The sequence below is a fragment of the Symsagittifera roscoffensis genome, chromosome 2 (assembly GCF_963678635.1).
Source record: "Symsagittifera roscoffensis chromosome 2, txSymRosc1.1, whole genome shotgun sequence".
NCBI classification, from domain to species: Eukaryota; Metazoa; Xenacoelomorpha; order Acoela; family Convolutidae; genus Symsagittifera; species Symsagittifera roscoffensis.
Genome location: NC_087063.1, coordinates 26,898,905 through 26,920,928, shown reverse-complemented (window position 1 = coordinate 26,920,928; position 22,024 = coordinate 26,898,905).

Below are 22,024 nucleotides of genomic sequence, written 5' to 3'. Positions count from 1 at the left end.
GAACCACCACTAGAATGGTCCAAGTGGGCAGCTATACTGAAGATGGCTGTATTTGCAAAGGATCGAATTGTAATACGGAAATTATTGAGAGCCAGACTAACACTCGTCGAACCCTCAGAACCTGTGTATGAACTTGAAATAACGGGCGAAACAAAAACACAAAGAAAAAACCGAGAGGGCCGCAATCAGGAGAATCGAGTTGGTTGGGAAAACCACGTCTTAAAAGTCCGGGAGAAAACAGTGTTATGTAATTCATATAGGTGGGATGAAGCAGACGCAAGAGTCCATAGTTACCTCTTTCTCTGTTTGGGAGCCAAAGGCCAAAGACAGGTTCAACAGAAAATACCTAGTTTGGTACTACACAATGTGACCACACAAGAAATTTTGACAACGTTGGAAGATATTTTTGTCACTAACAGAATTGTAGCCTTCGAAAGATATATCTTTATCTGCCGTAAACAAAAGAAATCGGAGAGTATTGAACAGTTTCATGCAGATCTAGTGGGCTGACTGTGGGGACAGAGAAGACGAATGGGTTAGAGACATGTTTACAGCACACATGAAAAATGATAAATCGCAGAAGAACTATTAGCACAAACACGGTCTCCACAAGAAGCATATGATTATGCAATCCAGTCGGGAAAAGGAATTGAACACAGCAGCACCATGAAGATAAACCCATTCGGAGGACAAATTACATCAAAACAAGAACCATAACACTATATCAACACACGGGGTGGTCGATACAACTATTCAAACAATCAAAACTCACAAAGAAGTCGGGTTGTTTTCGCGGACGACCATACCCACGTGGAACACAAAACACGAGAGGACAACAAAGAAACAACAATGCGAACATTTCAAAACAATGTTATAAATGCGGCAACCAATACAACCAAAAACATCTTCAACCTTGCCCGGCTAAAGACAGAGTTTGTTCAAAATGTGGCAAACGAGGCCATTTTGCAAAAGTTTCCAGATCCACAAACGTTAACTGTTTAGGAAAACGACAGGATGAACAACAGGAAGAAATAGAGACAGAGAGTCTAGAAACCGAAAACGACCCTGAGCTATTTGCCGAGCTTACATCAAATAACGGATGGGATGAATACCAAATAGACAAATTCTCGGTTATGGCAATCGTTGAACCTTTTGAAGTTTTGCCCAGCAAAGAAAAAGTTCATTAGTAAGACAAACGTGAACAGCAGAATCTGGCAGCTGAAACAGAGGCTCATTATAATTTTCTGAGTGGAGTGTCTCCGTGCGAGGATTTAGTTGTAGACTCTGTAGCTACCAGTAATATGATTAAGGATCGAGACATATTTCTTAGTTTAGATGAGAACTTCAAAGTATTGGTTAGCAATGCAAATTTCTCTGAATCAAAAACTTAGGGAAAGTTGAAGTTAGATTCAGAGTGAAAGATGAGAAAGGCGAGTTTAAGATGATTGAGCTGAAGGATACTTTGTACGTTGCTGAAAATTTAGAAAATTTGCTGAGTGTATCAAAAATGAAGAAAGCAGGAGCTCGTTTGTTCATCTGGGAACTGATTCAGTTTTCCTATTAAGAGAGGAAAGTGGTCTCTTTTTATGGGACACTTTTGTAAGAAAAGACGAGTGTTATGTAGTTAGCATATTGAAAAAGTGGCATTGCAGGATGGGTCATAATAACTACAAAGATTTAAGTCATTTGGAGCAACATGTTGGAGGCATGAAGATAAGTGATTTTAAAATTGAGAATTGTGAAACTTGTGAGTTGAATAAAGCAAAAAAGAAGCCAGTCCCGAAAGATTCTTACACCAGGGCAACCAGGACACTAGATATTGTTCACACAGATATTTTAGGTCCTATCGACCCAATAGCATAGGATGGACATAGATATGCCACAGGTTTTGTGGACAGTTTGTCTAGATATCTAAAAATTTATTTCATGAAGACAAGAGATGAGGCAGCAGAAAAGTTGGAAAGGTTCATAGAAGACATAGGAGTCCCTCGGACTTTAGTTTCAGATGGGGCAGGAGAGTACATTAGTCAAGATTTTAAGCGAGTTTGTAGGAAACAAAAAAAGTTTGGAAACATCGGCTCCTTTTACCCCTCAAGAGAACGGAAAGATAGAAAGGGTGTGGGGAACAATTATTCCAACGGCTCACTGCATGATTTTTGATGCCAATTTATCACAAACTTATTGGCCTTATGCTCTTAATATGGCTACTAATCTCAAAAATATGTGCTTTCATTCTGCTATAGGCAAAACACCCTACGAGTCTATGTATGGAGAAAAACCCAACCTTAATTTTGAGAAAACTTTTGGGTGTGTAGCGTATAGTTTTGTGGAAAAACAGCTTCGCAAAAAACTAGGCAAGAACTCTAAAAGAGGAATTTTCCTGGGGAAATCGGAAAATAGTAAAGGTTATCTGATAGGAATTGAGAGTGAAGTAAAACTCAAAGTGCAAAAGATAGAAAGTGATGAAGAAGAAAGAGTAGGTGATGTAGTATTTTTTGGAGAAGTTCCCGAATAGTGCTAAGGAAGTTTTAACAGACCCTGACTGGCAAGAAGCAATGAAAAAAGAGTTTGATTCGTTAGAAAAAAAACAAAGTTTGGGAACTAGTTAGAATTAGAGGAGAGAAGCCTATAGGCAGCAGATGGCATTTTGCTTTGAAGTACGGACCTAATGGTGAAGTTTACAGGTTTAAGGCTAGGTTTGTTTCTAAAGCTTTTAGCCAAGTTGAGGGAAGGGATTTTCACGAAACGTATTCGCCTACAGCCAAGATGTCGACCAACAGAATAGTTCTGAGCTTAGCAGTTCAAAATGGGTATCAGTTGAGACAGTTAGACATTTAAACTGCATACTTGAATGCCAAACTAGATGAAGATATTCGTATGAAGCAACCTGAAGGGTTCTAGAAGTTTGATGAAAATGAAAAACCTTTAGTTTGTCTTCTGAAGAAAAGTCTTTATGGAGTGAAGCAGTCCGGTAGAAACTGGCATAGGACTCTAAAAACTATCTTGAGGTATTAGGCAAAGTTCAGTTTTTGATGAGTGCTTGTTTGTTAGGAGAGTTGAGGGAGAGATAGAAGGTTTAATTTGCTTGTGGGCTGATGATATAGTGGTTTGTGGAGCAGACAAAAATTTCTGTAGCTGGTTTGAAAACAATATCTCTGAAAAATTTGAGATACGCGAGATGAGTGATCTTGAATGGTTCTTAGGAATGAAAATTGATTACTCAGGAAACGAAAATAGGGTAAGCCAGGAGAAATATGTTGAAAAATTGATATAAAGATTTAAGATGACCGGAGCAAAGCCGATAACAACCCCTCTTGGTGAAAACGAAAAACTGACGAAAGAAGATTGTCTTTTAGAAGGTAGCATAGAACAAGAAAATATTGAAAAATGTGACTATCGAGGTTTTGTTGGTTGTCTAAATTACCTAGCTTTATCAAGTAGACCCGACATTTGCTTTGCAGCAAATCTTCTAAGTTCTTTTGTGTAAAACCCAGGTGAAAAGCATTGAAAAGTCCAAAAAATTGTCTTAGATATCTGCTAGGAACAAAAAGTTTACCTTTAGTATATAGGAGGGATAAGGCCTTGAATCTTGTTAGCTATTCGAAAGCGGACTGGGCTGGAAATATAGACAATTGGAGAAGTACCTCAGGATATTGTTTCAAACTCAGTGACAACTTAGGTGTAATAAGTTGATCTAGCATACTTCAGCGTTGTGTATCAACTTCAACAGCTGAAGCAGAACACAATGCTGTGGTTGAAACAGTAAAAGAAGGAATTCATTTACAGGGCATACTTAGCGACTTCGGCATAATTTGTAATAGGCCTTTAGAAGTTTTCGTTGACAACCAAGCTTGTATTGCCCTTAGTAAACACTCAATGAACCACGGAAAGACGAAGCATTTTGCCATAAAACTACACTTCCTTCGAGAGTTAGTTGAACAGAAGAAAGTGACCTTACCTTTTTTACCAACAGCAAACATGCCTGCAGACGCATTGACGAAAAACTTGGGAAGATGCAAAGCTGCATTTTTCCGAGACATTCTACTAGGAACCACCTAATTTCAAAGTCGGGTTATTGGCAATTTTTCCTAACTGGACTGGAATTAATCTTTCTTATTCGATTCAAACTGAGAGATCACTTCCCGATTTTTGTTGAAATTAGCTGGTAAAACATGACCTTTAGTCATTGATTCGAGCAACAGCGGGTGGTTTACTGTATATATTTGATCTGAATTGCTACTGGAACAATCACTCAAATCTCATTAATTCATTTCTTATTAATCAACCGTTTGTCGCTGCAATAACCTTGATACAAATAAAATCACAGCTTAAATGTTTTTTTTCAGCTTCTCTAAGCTATGAATTAAGAGCAGGAGCTCACCTTTTAAATCAAAGCGATGTGCAGATCTCGAGTCGGCAACCATATCATTGCTAGCGAGCTTTGCAACCTGTTTTATCATAATTTCACTTAAATCTGTTGCATTAATCTGTTGTCTATTTCAGGCTGCACCTTCTAACATGAGCCAGGCCTCCCATACTTCCTACCAGCAGGAACCTCATGGAGCTACAAACCAAAATAGTACAGCGGGAAGTTACTCCAAAGAGTATCACACTTTTACTACTGTCAATACAGGAATAGCTGGCGACGATCTATGTTTCAGTGACTCACTCTGCAACGATGACAGGTATGGGATTCGAGTCCCTGTAGGATCTTTTTCCTGATTTAGTTTTTTCGATGATACAGTTTAATTGTTTATTATAATGACTTCGTGGTTCAACTATATAGTTTCCCTTCAGAGCTTCAAATAATGTATCTCTTTTTTATGCCAAATCTATATAAAGTATAAAGTAACGTTGCATTTATCAATGCAAAAATTGCTCTGTAAAGATACTTTTCAAGTTTCTCTTCTCAAAATTGTTAATTCACTTTTTCTCCAATTTTTTATTCCTATCACTTTTAGCTGGGATGAAGACCATGAGCCGAATGATAACGAGGACGACGGAGACGGCGATGACAGTGACGATGACGACTACATGGTAATCGACGCAAAAAATGTCCTATTGATGTCGGACAATTTTTCAGAAGACACCGAGAACGAGCCCACTCCGACAGGTTTAACTAGCTCATTCTCAAATTGATGCAACGAAGGTTGGATAAAAAACACAAGCAAACAAGCAATGATGAACGATAATATTTGTTTTAGTTTTTCACATTTTAGACTAATAATTTTAAATGATATGCAAAATGCAATTAATTACGTGCATGGTTTATATAATCAGAACTACTTCCATTTGAGTTTGCAGTTAGACAAGCATTTCTTTCAAATTCTTTAAAATTTTCGACATGTTTAAGTACTTGTCCCTGGAATCCAGGAACATACAGACACAAAATTGTGCCCCTATCCAGTGCACAGTTTGGCCTCGTGATGATTGAACCAATTGTTTTTGCCCTGATTCGTCTAAGATTAGGCCTTTAATTGGCAAGAAATTGTTTCAAAATGAGTTAAGACGTGCTAATTGATGCGAAAATTGCGTTAGAAGACGCAAAGTTTATCAAATTGTTTTCGTAATTTTGCGAAGATGTTTTACAAAAAAAAACTTAATTTTTTTTCAAGTTATGTCAGAAAAACTCCTTTCATTTATATTGATAAATTTTGCACATCACCGCCGACTGAAAACATTCCAATTGGGCAGATATGCCTGACAAGTGGATTCTAAATGAACAAACAAAATGAATAGCATACGTATCATCTTTTATTACTCCGACTTTTGGAGAAAACGGAATATTTATGCTTGGTGTGATTTTTATTCAGTCAATTTTCGCCGATCGAAATAATATTTTGTAACATAAATGTTTTATACCCCATTAAAGATACGGTCGGCTTCTTGAGTTCACATGTAAAAATATGTTTTACTTCCATTTGTTTTTTGTAAATTTCTTGGGGTTTGAAATTTGCCAATTTGGCCATGTTCTGGATAAAATTATGCGCTCTTTGAAGAATATATTCATAATGACGAGAGCGTAATGCCAATTGTTTATGCGTGGCGAATAATTCCGCACAGCAAAATGTTCCAATTTGAACTGAGGTTAAATAATCGGTCGTATTAATTTAGTACTACTCAAACTTTTTCACTTATTTTTTGATTTTGTTCAAAATTTTTAGATTTTCATTTTTTTCTTTTCCTAAAATTTATTGGATGTGGATTGTGGGGCAGTCGGAACATTCAAAGTTTTGCCCTGAGACGCGAGCAGTCTTGTTTTTGTCTTTATTTTGCTTTTCAGCAATCTAAATTACAGTAAAACGTTTCAAATTTTCAAAGTAGTTGAACATTCATCAAATTCAACTTCCCAGTAGTTTGTAAAACAGACTGCTGTTAGTTTTCCTGTTTTTTTTCTGTTTTTAAGAAATATTTTCATCATCGGTTCAACCAGTGAAATTATCAATTTTGAGTGATTGAACGACCTAATGTTTTGTCATTGTTCCTTTTTTTTTGGCAGAAATTGACGAAATATTTGTTGCTCGGGGTGTTTTGTTTCTCCAGACAATTTTCGAATTTTTAATTAGCAATTTTTGCGGTCATTTTTGCTAAAATTTTTTATTCAGTATTCAAAATCAAGCGTCGCTGCGTGATGGAAACTTTATATATTGATCGAGGTCGAGAAAACTGCCGAGATGTCGTTGATGATGTCGTTGATGAGAAAAACTCGTTTTCTAAACAAGCTTTTGCCGTCAAATTGGTGCTAAAATTTTTGGCTGGACAATTTTATAAAAGTCAAAACCTAAATTTATCAGCTTTTTTGGATGAAACTTCATTAAAAAAATTTTTGTGGAAGGATTGTAGATCCTTTTTTAAAAAATGAGCTTTTTTCAATTAATCATTAAGAAAGCCAACAAAAAAGTCAAAAAAAAACAACTAGTCTAAAAATTGAACTAATTTAATAAGTTTCTTTTTTGGCATTTATATAGTTTCCTTGACACTCAGAATTCAAGAGTGTTTAACATTCTGAATTCAGAAGTCTTTCTTTCTAAAAACGTCTTTCTTTCTAGAAACACTTCTGATAAAGGTCGATATGCTATTTCGCTGGAACCTAAGCAAACGTCCTTTATGGTACCTAGTATCGCGCAAAGAACGCATTCAAAAGGAACGTTGGAGATAGCAATTATTTTAAGACGGTCGGCAAAGTTTTTTCGCACCAAAAGGCCGATAGCTCCATTTAGCTACTTGAAACATTAAATACCTTGGTCAACGAACAGACCTGAACAAAATCCCAGAATTTAAGCAAAATTGACAGCAACCGTATAAAAGGCAAATTGGACAACGGTAAATTGAATACGGTAAATTGAATGCTAATTTGTTCAATTGTTTTGCAGAAATGGTTTAATTTTTTTATTTCCACATTGCTGCTAGAAAAACTTGGACTGTAACTAAGTTTCAGGGCTTTCAGAAAATTTTCGAGAACTATTTTTTCCATAACAAGACTGCATGGTCCCTTTAACCTTGAAACTTTTTTAATGTAGTTCGTTCAAAGCTTTCAATATAATATATCACTCGACACATTCCGATTATTATTTGTAGTACTTAATTTTGCGTGCAAAACAAAAAATATTTAAAAAATTCTTTTAAAACCAATTATATAGTTCCTCTCGATTTCAACGGTCGGAACAGGGAATCAAGATGTTCATTTTCTGTTCGTTTTACCTTCAAAAGTTCCGATATAACAAGCAGGGAAATTAGATAAGGCTTGTCTTATACAGATGAAATTTAGCAAACATGTAGAAAAAATTAAACACCAACCCAGAGCTTTTTAGCTATGGCTTGAGCTGCGCAAAGTTATAGTACTGAGAAATCAGATATGTCATGGAAAAATTGATAGATTGGGTCAAATATTAAAAAGTGAGTTTTCATTTTGGCTATGGGCTGTCCAGCCTTCCTGTGAATTCCTCGGAAAATGTGCGGTTAGCTAGAATTGTTTCAAATTCATGCTAAAATTGAACTTGATGTTTTTGCTGCCTTTTGTCTCACCCTTTTTTACGCGTTTCAGAGAAATAGATATCGCGTCTGACTAAATATAAGTTCCATTTACACCTTTTATACTCATTTTTTAAATTTCTATCTTCGTTGTCTGACTGTTTTATGATACCACTCTTTGTAGCAGTTTTTATTTTAATTGCTTCAAACACTAACATCACATTAAGTAATTCATATAGGTGAAGCAGACGCAAGAGTCCCTAGTTACCTTTTTCTCTGTTTGGGAGCCGAAGGCCAAAGACAGGTTCAACAGAAAAGTCCTAGTTTGGTACTACACAATGTGACCACACAAGAACTTATGACAACGCTGGAAGATATTTTTGTCACTAACAGAATCGTAGCCTTCGAAAGATATAATTTTATCTGCCGTAAACAAAAGAAATTGGAGAGTTTTGAACAATTTAATGCAGATCTAGTCGAATTATTCTCACGGGCTGACTGTGGGGACAGAGAAGACTAATGGGTTAGAGACATGTTTACAGCACACATGAACAATGAAAAAAACGCAGAAGAACTATTAGCACAAACACGGTCTCCAAAAGAGGCATATGAATATGCAATCCGTCGGGACAAAGGAATTGAACACAGCCGCACCATGAAGATAAACCCATTCGGAGGACAAATTACATCAAAACAAGAACCAGTACACTATATCAACACACGGGGTGGTCGATACAACTATTCAAACAATCAAAACTCACAAAGAAGTCGCGTGGTTTTCGCGGACGACCATACCCACGAGGAACACAAAGCACGAGAGGACAACAAATAAACAATAATGCGAACATTTCAAACAATGTTATAAATGCGGAAACCAATACAACCAAAATCATCTTCAATCTTGCCCGGCTAAAGACAAAATTTGTTCAAAATGTGCCAAACGAGGCCATTTTGCAAAACTTGCAGATCCACAAACGTTAACTATTTAGGAAACTGACAGAATGAACAACAGGAAGAAATAGAGACAGAGAGTCTAGAAACCGAAAACGACCCTGTGGCATTTGCGAAGTTACATCAAATAACGGATGAAATGAATACCAAATAGACAAATTCTCGTTTATGGCAATCGCTGAATCTTTTGATTATAAAAAAAATATCGTATCGGAAGATGATCTCAACGGTCATATTGTTAAACTAAAAACAAACTCAGAAGAATTATTCGCTATCGCCGATTCGGGAAGTCCAATGTCGTTTCTAAATGAAAAAAACCGCACAGCGCTTTCAACAAAACGATAAATCAGCATTATTCAAATGCATCCCACCGGACGACACTGCCAGACATCTACATCTGGCATGCTACAATGGTGAAACCATAAATCTGAAAGGAAGATTAATAATAACAATTGAATCAGGAGGCTGGAAAATTCAATCAGCCCCGTTTATTGTGGATGATCAAAAAGCCAACATAATAGGACGGAACTTACTACCACAAATAGGTGTCAAGTTGATACAAGAAAAACAAAAACAAAACGTCTTAAGCGTACGCAAACAAGAAGAATCAGATCCAGAAATTAAACAATGGGTCAAAGATAATTTTCAACAACTATGCATACGTATCGGAAAATCGAAGAATCACATGATGAAAACTCAATTCAATCACGATTTCATTCGAATACAACAGAAAGAACGACGTATCCCGGTGCACCTACAGGAAAGAGTTGAAGGGGAATTAAACAAACTGATGGATCAAACCCACTTTATCAACTTAAATAAATGTGCAGATCGACAATTTATTAGCCCAATTGTCATAACAGTCAAAAAGGATCAAACAGTCAAACTTGCGTTAGACTCTAAAAAAATCAACAAATTCATCCAAAAGAACAAATATCAAATGCCCAACATTGACCAGCTGTTGGATAATATTGCACAGGTGGTAAAATCAGACAAATCCAAACAAACACTATTCTCAACAATCGACCTCCTCTACGCATATTCATAAATCCCTCTGGATAAAACAACCAGAGAACAATGCAAATTTAGTCTTATTGGTGGTAACGCCACTGGGACCTATCAGTTTCAAACAGGATTTTATGGCCTCACGGATATGCCAGCCGAATTTCAAAAAGCGATCGATTGTATGAACTGACGAATTGTACGAACACCTATGCTTATTTGGACGATATACTAATCGTAACAAAAGGATCATTGGATCTTCACAAACAAAACTATAATCAGTTCTGAAAAAACTGGACGAAGACTGAACCTTTTATAAGAAAGACTGAGGCTATCGAAGAACTATCATCACCAAAAACTTTTAAACAACTAAAAAGCTTTATGGGCACCATACACCAACTCACACGATATATACCAAAACTGGCACAAACCGCTGCCGCTCTACGACCATTGCTAAAAAACACAGAACAAAATAAACCGTTTGACTGGTCAACAGAGCATCACACATCTTTCAAGAACATATTAAAATTGGTAGCTGAAATAACACAAAACAAACATTTTGACCAACATCTTTACACTCGCATTGTATGCGATGTTTCTACTAAAGGATTAGGAGCTGCGCTGGAACAACATTCACCAGAAGGTTGGGTCGACGTAGCTTATGCGTGACGTTTTTTAAACTCATTGGAGGAAAAATAATCTGTAAACGAACTAGAATTAAAAGGGGTCGTGTGGGCAATCGAAAATTTTAAATACTATCTTTATGGGAAACATTTTAAAGTCATCGCTGATCATCAAGCTTTAATCAGCGCTTTAAACGCAAACGAACAATAAAAAACAAGTTAAAGCCGGCTCACGCGTTGGATTGACCGATTGATTCCCTTTCATTTTGACATCAAACATCTCGCAGGAAGTAAAATGGGATTAATTGACTATATGTCCTGAAATCCAGTTGGATTGGCATTACCCCCTAAAGAGTATGATGAGGAATTTGTTGTATCATCAATTAGGACATTCATTAATAACCTCGAAATGATTGACAACGTCATTCTAAATAATCTAGCCAATCAGAACAAAGCACATTGTGAGCTGATCAGAAAGCGCGCGAAAAACAAAGGGTTATTGAATGCTGCTTCAAACACTCAATTAACAAGGAAACATTCCAAACATTCCACAACCGGTCACTGTCAAACTAACAGCAGGAATCAATTTCACTCAAAATCTGCTAAAAATTAGTCAACTCTCTCTTTCGATCGCTATTTCAACAATACCAAACGAACGCATACCAAACAAGCTGCAAAAATTCCGTCCACATAATTTCAATAAATCGGAGTAAAAAATCAAAAATGAGCCGCAAAACAGAAACCAAAGGTTTTAAAGGAGGATTCATCCCACCGGAACTCAAGACAAACGAGTCAAGGAGCCAAAAAGAATCAACGCAGAATTGGCAGGGTTCATTTGACTGCGAAGAAAGCCTTTTGGACCCCAGATGGCATAAGCAACCCCCCACGAAAGGAAAGAAAGGAAAGTCCGAATTAACAAAATTGCCACAACAAGAAGTACACGAAACATCTTCAACAACATCCGTACGGGATGCCAGAGAAGTGCTATCGGCTAAGAAGAAGACAGAGACAACTACAAAATCAAATTTTCCGAAAATCATCTTCACGGAAACTAATACATCCCGAAATACAACGGCCAAGCCCACACAAAGTGACATCACAAAGACAACGCAGACACAAACAGAACCACATAATACAATAACAGCTTCACAAACATCAGATAGAAGCAATGACACCGCAGAAATCTGTGTTAGCCGCTTGGACCCAAACATCTGCATACAAGAAGAGCAGACACACAATGTAGAACCACCAACAATGGGACCATTTACACAGTTAGAAGCCAGTCACGAAATGATTACAGTAGGACTGGTCGCGACGGTGGAGAAAGCCACAAATACAGTGGAATCAGAGGAAGACACACCATTGTTTAGACAAAAACTACAGCGGGTCGCCGCAGCCACAAAGAAGGCGTCCATTGATCAATTTCGTCAAAAATAGGGATTGGGAAGCTATCAAAGCTTCCTACGGACAGTACTGGCACAAAATACGGAACAAGCTACATGTCCGAGAAGATTGTCTACTCATAGACGAGAGAATCGTCATTCCTACCCAACTGACGCAGACAGTGCTAGACAGTCTTCACTTGACACATCCGGGATCGGCAGCTATGTTGGATTTGAGTCACCATGTCTGGTTCCCACAAATCAATCGATCAATTGTGCAAATGGCACGAAATTGCAAACACTGCACAGAGCAAGATAAAAAATTAAAACCCATCATAGGAAAGAAACATTCATTTCAAATGGAATCAGTAGTTGAACCTAATGAGTAAATTCAATTGAATTTTGCAGGGCCCCTTCCGGATGAATTGAATAGAGACGCATACATTTTAGTTGCAATAGATAAGTGATCAGAATTTCCAACTGCAAAAGTCGTTACGACTACAACAGCGGACATCGCTATAAAATTTATGCAACGGTACGTTTCAAACAACGGGGTAACCCAAAGATTAGGATGTGACCAAAAACAGACATTTAGAGCTAAGAAAGTTCAACTGTTTTGCAATACAAACAATATAAAACTATTGTTTGCTCCGGGAGATGATCATAGAGCAATAGGGGTAGTAGAGAGAATGATACAAACTTTGAAACGTAGATTAGCGGTCATGAAAATTGATCAAACAAACACAGCGTACAGGCTCGCATCAGATGTAGCTGAAACTATTAAAACATTAAGAGTTGCACCACATAGCGTAACAAAAATTTCACCATTTGAGTCTCACATGGGACGAAAACCAAACACACCTCTGTCAAACGTAGCAACTAATAGTTCACCTAACAATCTAAATTGGGAAAGCGCAAAACATGCATGTTAAGATTGAAGGAACCTTACAAAGCCGCCACTACCCGCCGAAGACCCTACTGCTCCCCAGCATCCAATGTTCAAACAATATGTAACAACAGGCCTCCCAAGGAAACTGACTCAAAAAGAGAAGGTGACAGGACAAGCAAATCAGAATAGTCCAGCAAAACGAAAAGCCAGAACAAAAGGCAGTGGAACAGGCGGGCGCACATAATTAAACTGATTGAGAATGCGATCAGTTTAAATCAATTTAAAATTGATCAAAATTCATCTCAAATTCAGTTGTTTAATGCACATAATTTTTTAATTCTAAAAATGATCTCAATTTCATCTTCATAGTTTTTCGATGCTATAATCAGTTTCAAACCTTTTCTGTCGATGCGGGTTATGCTTTTTTTGTTTATACAATTATCTATCTTGTCGTCAAAAGGAGCAGTGACCATTCAGGTGCTCGACGATAAAATGGTTGGAATCCGCAGTCAGTTGCATCAAAATCAAAACAATTTACTGGAGATAAATTAGTGGTTCCAAGGCACTATTTTGCGCGCAATTTTGATAGAAAGATTTTAATGAGCACAACCAACAGATACTCGCCTGTAAGATACTCTCATTCAGGGGGGCGGGGGGCGGACGCCCTCTCTCAGGGATTCGAATACCTGCCGACCCGATGGGTCCCCCTTTGGTACTTTTTAAAAAATCAATTTTTGGCCGACCGACTCTACAATTTTTCTAAAGGCGCCTTCGGCGCCAATATATACTAACTTTGTCAAAACGCGATTTTTTTGTCAAAATTTTCCAAAAAGTGCCCAAAAACCAAACACACCTCTGTCAAACGTAGCAACTAATAGTTCACCTAACAATCTAAATTGGGAAAGCGCAAAACATGCATGTTAAGATTGAAGGAACCTTACAAAGCCGCCACTACCCGCCGAAGTAATGCACGACTTACAACGGGGGTCAGAAGATGAAGTCTCTATCAATAAGAGAGAGTCGAAACTTCAAATGTCAAGGAATCTAACAAACACAGTTTTCCCGACACAACAAGACACAGGTGCAAAATCAAAAGCTATAGAAATAGTCAAGGATAAATTAAACGTAAGATATAAGGGAATACAAACAACAATAGACAAAAACACGAAAAAACGGATAGATCAGGTAGCACGGAAAACAATTAAAATAGCAACGAAATTTGAGGATCCGAGACCATTCGAACAAAAATACCAAACCATAGACGGAAAAATTCTTACATATACCCACACACCGCTTGGGTGCAAACATTCGGAGAACAACCGAGACTACTAAGAAATAGCGGTGCTGCATTTGTCCAAAACTCATTAATATACGGACCATGCGGACCGTCTCGGCTCAGTGATTACGTTGCTTATAAATCCGCACAGAGATCAGGACCATGCCTACGATTTTTAGACATCGAAGACCCTACTGCTCCCCAGCATCCAATGTTCAAACAATATGTAACAACAGGCCTCCCAAGGAAACTGACTCAAAAAGAGAAGGTGACAGGACAAGCAAATCAGAATAGTCCAGCAAAACGAAAAGCCAGAACAAAAGGCAGTGGAACAGGCGGGCGCCCGACACACAAGCTACAGACCAGCGGAATGAGATTGCAAACTGATATCCCCGCCGGAGCTTCGAAAGAGGATATCAACATCCAACAAGCAGCACCCAGCAACTCGGACAATGACGACCAATCATCGGTCCCCTCAGAGGATTTTGCCCCATTGGCAGAGAGGCAAAACCAAAAACGATTACCAGCCGTGATTCCAACGGCACCACTACGGAAGTCTACGAGGAACTGCCAATCGGCGCTGTCCACCGTGTTTGGGAACCCCGTACCAAATAACGTCATTAATAATAAAAACGATGAAGAAAAGAAGACGCTACAATTACAAATTGATTCGCCACCGGACAAGCAAAATACAGACAACTACCCGAGCCTAAAACCACTCATCCAGGAAATGGGTTTCACAGAGAAGACTCCACAATACAGAGCATGTGTAAAATTGATTGGAACGATTAGCCCGAAATCTAAAACAAGCCAAACAGACGTGGTAGATTTAACCTCGCCAACAGAGGACGATGATACAACGGATAACAACAACGTCATCCTATTCGTTAAAAGTACAAAATTCCAACAAGAAGGCGAGACCTAAAAGACGAAGACGGACAACATTTTACAAGAAGACGAGGAACACGAAAGCAACGGGGAGGAAATTAGCAAAGATGGCAAGCAGGCAGAAAAGTGATAATTCGAAAAGTCCTACTTAGACTATAAAACTCAAATCTGATAGTTCTACGGGGACTCTAAAACTCAATTTAAAAGCGGTTGTTTATAAATTTTGTTGTCAAGGGGGAATGTCATGCGGCCTGTATCGACAAACCATCTTTATATATATGTTATTTATATTATCTATAGTTTTATGTTAAACGCCTAGGTGGCCGGTTTTTTGACCTTGATAGACAGAGAAGACGAACTCTATTTGAAATACGTTTCAGAGTTGAATTAATGTTGTCTATCAACTAGTTCTTTTATAACGCACCGACTGAGAATCACGGTTTATCGATCCATTCGTCTTCGAGAACTAGAACATCATACCCTGCGGTATGACAAGCTTCAAGATGGTGTCTTTAAGATTTTGCAATCCAAAGGTTTGTTGTAATAAGCTAGTAAATGGACGCAAAATTTTTTCAAGTGTTAATTTTAAGATAAACACTTATGGCGCATTTCTTTTTTCTAAAAATAAAACTGAAAAAATCAATTGGGAACAATTGATTTCACTTCATCTGATTCTCATTTACTGGTTCTTTTAGTTTCTTCTCAGGTCAAGCATCAACTCAAAAAGTTGATTGATCTGAATTTTTAATAAATTTCCCAAAAATAATAATTAAGAAAATCTGAATATAGTCTGTGAAAAATAATAAAAATTGATTTAAGCAAGCTTTTTTTTACCTTGAGAATGCGATCAGTTTAAATCAATTTAAAATTGATCAAAATTCATCTCAAATTCAGTTGTTTAATGCACATAATTTTTTTATTCTAAAAATGATCTCAATTTCATCTTCATAGTTTTTCGATGCTATAATCAGTTTCAAACCTTTTCTGTCGATGCGGGTTATGCTTTTTTTGTTTATACAATTATCTATCTTGTCGTCAAAAGGAGCAGTGACCATTCAGGTGCTCGACGATAAAATGGTTGGAATCCGCAGTCAGTTGCATCAAAATCAAAACAATTTACTGGAGATAAATTAGTGGTTCCAAGGCACTATTTTGCGCGCAATTTTGATAGAAAGATTTTAATGAGCACAACCAACAGATACTCGCCTGTAAGATACTCTCATTCAGGGGGGCGGGGGGCGGACGCCCTCTCTCAGGGATTCGAATACCTGCCGACCCGATGGGTCCCCCTTTGGTACTTTTTAAAAAATCAATTTTTGGCCGACCGACTCTACAATTTTTCTAAAGGCGCCTTCGGCGCCAATATATACTAACTTTGTCAAAACGCGATTTTTTTGTCAAAATTTTCCAAAAAGTGCCCAAAAACTGCTTTTTTGACCTGTTTTTTAAAAAATTTGATTGCAAAAAATTTGGCGCCAAACCAGCGTCTTTTTAGTGCTTTAGGAGAGCTCGGAAAATCAATTTGGTCGACCTAAAAAAAAAGGTCGTCAAAAATTTCGAAAATTTTTTTGAAAATCCCCCCCTCGAGAAAATCCTAGATCCGCCCCTGCTCTCATTCCATAGAGGGTCGCAGTAAAGCTAAAAGTTGAACTATGCGACGTTTTGTTCCGTAATCCGACAACTTTTTAGGAAAGCGATCATTCTTATTATCTTTTTAATTACCAAATAAAACCTTTTTGATTTAAGTTTTGACATGATTTGACATGATTTAAGGTAATTCATCTTTGAAAACCGATTTGACATGATTTAAGGTAATTCATCTTTGAAAATCAGGTACGCGTCTTCTGACTGAGATTTAGTATGAATCGTTTGATTGTTTAATAATTGACAGGTCAAATAAACTGTTGAACTACGGACATTTGCAATTTGGACGATTAAACATTTTACTCTTCTGGTTCTAAGAGTTTGTCGGTCCGAACAATTGAAGTTGAAAAAAGTATGCTGCTATTTGTCACAATACTGCTCTATCTGATTTCCGAATCAACAGCTCCCGATATTATTATCAACCCGTATATTAATATTCAATGGAAGTCCCAAACATTCATCATACCACCAGGCGTAAGCCGAAATGACGCAGGCGATTACTGCAGAGAGTTCAGCAATTTTTATTGTCTTCACGCTTACGAAACGAGGCCGGGTGTTCCTAGTCTTGCGGTAGAATACGACTACGACGACTTAATGTATGACCTTCAGCTTGCAATTGCAGTCGAAGAGCTGAGATTTTCTTTATTTCAGCAATGTCAGCAAAGATTTCACGCCATTTTCAGACGACATAATATTTATCACGGGGATGAAGGGTGCTGTGAAAAACAATGTGGTCTGTATATTCAACATGGATTCACGAAAATGGTGTTAACGCCTGGCAATTATATTTCAAAACTGACCGATTACAGTGAGTTTAACAAGCAGCTAAACTACATTGAAGCTTTTTTCTTGACTCGCTGCGAGGTTAATATTATAACAAAAGTGGGATTCGGAGTCGGTGAGTTAATACGAGAGGATAACCCAGAAACTGATTCGCCGCAAAAGCGCGGTTATCCTTACATTTTGGGGTTGCTAGACCCTGTTTTGAATAGTCCCATTCCGTTCGAAAACCCGGGACAATATTTGACTTTTCGGTGGTTTAAGCTTAACGTTATTTGTAGAGAGCAGGAATGGATATGCAGAAATTGGCCAAGTGGAGAGTCAAGCCCAAGTGCACAACCTCGCCACCCGTGAATAATGAACTGAAATAACTTTTTTAAATAAAATTTGACAGAAAGTTACCCCCTAGACTTGCATTCAGCGCATGTTTTTGATTTTGTAGTTACTTTCGTCAGAAAGCACAGAAAATTTTTTGAGCGCTAATTTGTCTAACTGTAAAAATTTTTCGAAAACCTCTGGATTTGAACAAATTTTTCAAGCTAAGAGCCAGAGTGTTTGCAACTGGTCCTACGGTTTTAAATTATCGGCATTCAAAAACAGTAAAAACCCTTCACAACCTTAGCTTTATAGGTTTTACCTATTCTTAGCTTAGCGCTAGCTGCAACTAACTAATTTAAGTGATTAATCTCGTTCCTATTGGTTAATTTCCTGTTTTCCAACAAGGAAAAAACGCATAACCGAAACTACAACATAGGCCTTCTGTAGGTAAGTTGAGTTGCCTGGTCTGAAAATTGAATAAGAGAAAACGCATTAAACTTGAAATTGGGTTGAGTTTAGATGAGTTTAAAGAAAAATGATGACAAACTATTTGTTTGTTATACCTTCCTAAACTTTCTTAGACTATGCGAGAGGCTCATTTTGATTTCTTTTTGCCATAATTGATCCGGTAGCTTTTGCGTCAATGTTGGTTGACTAAAAAAGGTTAAATGATTTGTTTTTGGATATAAATTTGGGCCCAAATTTGGCAAAACAAACTGCTCCATATGAATTCGGCTGAAATTTTGAGCAAAATATGTCTGCATGGTTTTTCAATTAAGCTGAGAAAATGAGTGTTAATTTTTAAGTTTAATGCGTTTTGTTCGGAAAGTTTATGAGAAAATGTGTTATAAGTTTCACGTTTTTTGCTTCTTCTTCGGATAGTTTAAATCAGCACTGCATTCGCCAACCATGCATGAAACATCATCTTTCAGTAAAAAGAGTCAGCTAATCAACGTGTTTTTTTTTAATTACAAAAAATGAATTATTGGTATCTTTACAAATAAAACCAAACATGCCAATAGATCAATCAGCTCCAAAATTCAAATCAGGTTGTACATCAATTAGCTTGTTTGGAATATGTTCTTGTGAAAATCAATTTGACATGTTTGTAGCAGTCATTTTAAAACAAATCTCGACTCTGGTAAATTGTTATTTATTACGAGGCCAAACTGTGATTTTTGTTAATTGTAAGCATTTTCCGCTACGAGCTGAAGACAGTTTGTCGCGGAAGTTGTTAGCTTTCTGTTTTTTTGTTCCGACTTTCGATACGAAAGTAACGGAATATTTGTGCTCGGGGTGGGTTTTTTTTTCTTCAGACTTTTTAACTAGCCGTTTTTGACGGAATTTTTTTATATCATTCGAAAACTATTGTTGTCCTGAGCTTGAATTTGAAAATATATTTTACCTGTGATCATTTTTCGTAAAGTTATGGGGGTTTAAAGATTGCCATTTTGGCCAATTTGGGACAATTAACGCGCGCTAAATTTCGTGCTATTAACGCGTAAGCGAGATTTAATCCGTCTTAAAAATCGTTCCAAATTGGTTCAAGGAAACTTATATACCATAATTGATTTGTTAATAGGCGCAAAATCTATCACTTTGTACTTAATATGACGTGTGGGGGGATGTTTTTTAAAAAAAATCTCAAATTTTAAAAAAAAAATGTTTATTTTTTTTATTACATTGAAATTTTTCATCTTATTAATGCTCCGACCTTAAAAGGCAGTCGGAACTTTCAGGGCTTTGCCCTGATACGAGCAGTCTTGTTTTGTTTTGGATTGCTATAACAACATTTGCTCTAAATTGCTCCAACGACAACCGAGTTTGCGGATTCGGAACAATGTTTGCTGAAACTAGAACAGTTTGCGGAATCCAAAAACAAATATGTATTCATAATATTATATATTACCTTTTAGTGGAATTTGCTCATATTTTCGTAACCCGCGTACAGTTTGCGGAAACCGCCTAAAAATTGCGGAGTCCATGGAAGTTCGCAGAAGCGAGAACATCCTGCTATGTTCGCTCGTTGCAGAAACTGCGACGTAACTAATGCGCCCAGAAATTTTTTGTTACAAGGTATGTGCGCGCGAATTCAACGGAAGTTTTGTTTGTGGAGTTCACTTACATCTTCGAATATAATTAAACACTTGTCTCTGAAAAGGTCCGCCTATCCAGTGGACAGTTTGGCCTCGTAATTTTTATTTTTTTTTCTAATCTTTTTATTACTTTAAATTTAATTTAGATTTTACAATGTTAATTAGTCAATAATTCATTGTTAACTTATCCAAGTTCAATAATAAAAAACTGCTAATTGATCAATATATGAAGTAGCATGGAATTAGTTACGAGAATTTTATCAAAACTGGCTGAGCATTTTCTCATCGATGGTTAATACTCGGAACTCAACCAGTGTAAAGAATTTGTATAGAAATAAATTATATCGTTCGATTTATACATATACTAGCTATTGATTTGTAATGTTGTCATAGTTGTTGCAATATTTTTGCTATAACAAATCAAAATATGTTCGAGGATTTCAGAAAATCCGACAGCTCAGAAAAACTACAATTCACTCAACTATTAATATAGCCCAAATTCAGGACTAAAGAACAGATTGACAGTGTTAAAGTGGAACAGAAAGTATATCTTTTTACAAGAGTGGAGAATTTTGTCAGATGTACGACGTTTCGGAGAAAACTTAAAACTCACAAGGTTGAATTTTTTAAAAATAGATTAAAAAAAACAGAATACAAGTTTTATTCAATATCTAATTCAGTAATTCAGTTTGTTTTCGAGCAAAAACCATTCCGCGAAAATAATTGCCCAATGATTCATATTAATAAAAAAAATTCCAATACAATAAAATTTCCAGCATAAAATCAAACTTTTTGAGTCTGATAACGGACTAATACACTAATAAGGACGAATCGTTTTCTTCAAATCAATAAGAAACAATAGATTTGCCATCTTTGCTTCAGTAGCACAAAATATATGGCGCGTGAACCATCCCTGATTGGACACAATGGCCTTATTCTAACCCTCTTTATTTTATGTAAGTCTTTCACAGGTAAATTTTTAATTTGAGCTTAGCAGATAAGTATCGATCAATGGAACTACCTCACAAAAGTTTTTCTTCGGAAAAATCTAATTTTAATGGAAAAAAAACTTCCGTCACTTTCTTCGAGAGTCGAGAAAAAATCTGGTGAGAAAAATACAGTTGAAGAGAAACACGCGTACAAAGACTGGCTAAATGAACGGCAGGCAGGGATGATAACATCGGAGATTGATGAAGTTGAAATGGAGCTGACTTATTTTTCAAGTGCTGATATTAAAAAACTCAGCCAAAAGTTGCTAACTTAAAGCCCATATTTGTCTGGAGAAAAAACCAATCCGAGCACAAATTTTCCGTCACTCTATTTGGATGTCGGAACAAAAATAATAAGAAACTGGCTGCATTATTTACTAAAAAAAACAGTGGCTGGTCATCATCTAGACTGATTCAGCTGCAAATTTTGCTCATTAGAAAAATGCGTCACGAAACAAAAAACATCGGGAAAATAGTACCTGCGACTGAATTGGATTTGCTTTTCTTCACATCATCTTGATTTTCCGTGTACTGTGAGCAATAAATTTTATTTGAAGCTTTTACGCGTCTTCGACTGTGTATCTGTATGCAAAAGCAGAACTATCTCGGAAGTATGTTGTCGAGAGTGCATACATCAGAATGACTTTCGAATAACCGTGATTTATGATAAGATGCTGCCAGGATACATATTTACATATTGTTGAAAAAGTTGCTTGGCTATATAACAGAAAAACCAAATGATCACTCCTGTGAAGTGAGATACTTCAGAGCTCACACTTAACTTTCCGAGCTCTCCCAAAGCACTAAAAAGACCATCTTTTGGCCAAATTGTCTGCGCCGCAGAAAAAAGTTTGAAAAAACAGGTTAATAAAGTCGTGTTCAGGCACTTTTTGGAAAATTTTGACCAAAAAATTGAGTGTTTTGGCTTGCTTTCTCCTCTCAAGGTCAGTATATATTGGCGCCAAAGGCGCCTATAGAAATATTTAAGGGTCATTCAACCAAAAATGAATATCTCAAATAAGAAGCAAAAGATTGACACTTTGGGTTGGCAGGGGGTCGAATCCCTGAGGAAAAGGGCGCCCGAACCGCCCACCACCCCTCCTAAAATCGCTGGTGCTTAAATAAGAAGTTTGGTGATAGGTGATGTCAATTTACCGCATAATCAAATACTCCAAAATGTTTTCGTGAGTGAATGAGTTTAATGAGTGAAATTAT